This window comes from Toxotes jaculatrix, chromosome 22, assembly GCF_017976425.1.
Source record: "Toxotes jaculatrix isolate fToxJac2 chromosome 22, fToxJac2.pri, whole genome shotgun sequence".
Lineage (NCBI taxonomy): Eukaryota > Metazoa > Chordata > Actinopteri > Toxotidae > Toxotes > Toxotes jaculatrix.
The window spans coordinates 17,184,750-17,187,249 of NC_054415.1; positions in this window are offsets into that span (position 1 = coordinate 17,184,750).

The window sequence follows — 2,500 nt, forward strand, 5'->3', positions numbered from 1 at the left end:
CCCCTATTTTCGGGTACGGGCTTTCCATTGGTACCACCCTCGAGCCTGTACAACGTTCGAGTCCGGAGATATGGGCGAAATAAAGTTTGTTTTTCCTGTATCTCCGGACAGGAAGGTCGTAGAGAGTCGTGGGTGGTACCGTTGGATGCAGAATGGTCGAATTATATTAGACGAACGTGGTTTCCAAGTGTCTAGGATGTACGGTTCGGGAGTTATTCAAGAAAAACGCTCGTCCAATCAGATCGCAGCATGCGAACCTGAGTGGAAAAATGACTAAGTGTCACAGCCGAAAAACTTCCTCCAGAAAGTAGTTAGGAGCACGTTTCAGACCATTTGGAGTCGATTGGTAGTGATTTTGCGAGATGTTTTTTCAAAATCATATATGGGTTAGGGTTAGAGTTAGGGGTTAGGGTTAGGGTTAGGGACATGGTTCAAAGCCTGTCCCCCAACTGTGCGGGGGGCAGGAAGTGCACGGTCCTTCCCCCAGTAGCCCCCATACCCTCGAGTCCGCGGTCTGTTAGGGTTAGGGTTAGGGTTAGGGTTAGGGTTAGGGGTTAGGGTTAGGGGTTAGGGTTAGGGTTAGGGTTAAGGGGATGAAAACCACCTATCGTCGCCCCCGACGATAACGTCAAAGGTGCATATCTCGGGAACGGAAGGTCGTAGAGACACGAAACCACCTTGTACCCCCCTATTTTCGGGTACGGGCTTTCCATTGGTACCACCCTCGAGCCTGTACAACGTTCGAGTCCGGAGATATGGCCGAAATAAAGTTTGTTTTTCCTGTATCTCCGGACAGGAAGGTCGTAGAGAGTCGTGGGTGGTACCGTTGGATGCAGAATGGTCGAATTATATTAGACGAACGTGGTTTCCAAGTGTCTAGGATGTACGGTTCGGGAGTTATTCAAGAAAAACGCTCGTCCAATCAGATCGCAGCATGCGAACCTGAGTGGAAAAATGACTAAGTGTCACAGCCGAAAAACTTCCTCCAGAAAGTAGTTAGGAGCACGTTTCAGACCATTTGGAGTCGATTGGTAGTGATTTTGCGAGATGTTTTTTCAAAATCATATATGGAGATCTACATGCAATAAGTAGCCATCAACATGAAAATGACTAATGACATAATAATGGAATCTTTAGTTGTGTTAGGGTTAGGGTTAGGGTTAGGTGTGGGGACCTGAGTCCTTCCCTTCTTTTTTGAAGGGTTAGGGTTAGGGACATGGTTCAAAACCTGTCCCCCAACTGTGCGGGGGACAGGAAGTGCACGGTCCTTCCCCCAGTAGCCCCCATACCCCCGAGTCCGCGGTCCATTGTTGAAGGTACGGTCACGGGGTCGACCACGCTTTCCCCCGTACCGTACCATGACCCACTCACCCTCATCGGGAGGATAACCCATGATGAGGGTGGTTGGATTGGCCTTAGTTGTTGTTTTTTTTATATATATTTTTTAACTTAAAAGTAACTGAAATTGTTTTTAGAAAAATAAAAAAATAAAAAAATACAGAAAAAATAAAAAATAAAAAATAAAAACTAGGATGTATGAACTAAAAAACTAAGTTTTTAAATCAAAACAATAAAATAAACCTGTTTTTAAATTAAATTATTTTTTTATTTTTTTATTTTTTTATTTTTTTTAAATTAAATGAAATAAAACAATGTGTGCCCTAAACCGCTACGTTTCGACCTGAAAAGGTCTTCCTCAGGCGAAGGGCACGTAAAAAACAATCAAAATCTGTGCTGGCAGTCTGCAGAGATGTTGACTCGTCGCTGACCAGGCAGAGAATGAGAGGGAAGTGACGATCCTCTATTTATAAGGTAGGAGGAGTTCCTTTTAAACAAGTCCAGGCAAGTTCTATTTGTAATCGGTTTTTTTTAGTTTTCCTTTTTAATGCATTTAAACCATGAATATTTAACCCTATGTAATAGAAAATGAATGTTTTTTAAATGTAAACTTTATTTCTTTATATTTTTTAGGATTTTAACTTAGTTTTAATAATAATTTAACTTAAATTCAATTGAAATTAAATAAATTATTAAACAACTGAATTAAGATTCTTTTTTATGTTTTTATATGTTTTTGTTATGTTTTTTTAGGTTTTTAAATGGTTTTTAAATGGTTTTTTAATGTTTTTTAATGGTTTTTTGATGGTTTTTAAAGGTTTTTCAACTATAAATCCTAAATTTAAAGTGTTTTAACTACTTTTTTACTTTAAATGAAATGAAACAAGTCTGGACTTTTGCTCATTTGCCTATAAAATAAATAAATAATATTTTTAGACTTAAATTGTACATAAATAAATAATAAAATAAAAAGGAAAAGCTAGGTTTAAGGGAATGGTTATGGTTAGGGCTGGGAAAAGGGAAGATGTTAAGGTTAGGAAAAGAAAAGGATCAGGGCTAGGAAAGAAGGGTTAGGGTTAGGGGTTAGGGTTAGGGTTAGGGTTAGGGGTTAGGGTTAGGGTTAGGGTTAGGGTTAGGGTTAGGGTTAGGGGTTAGGGGTTAG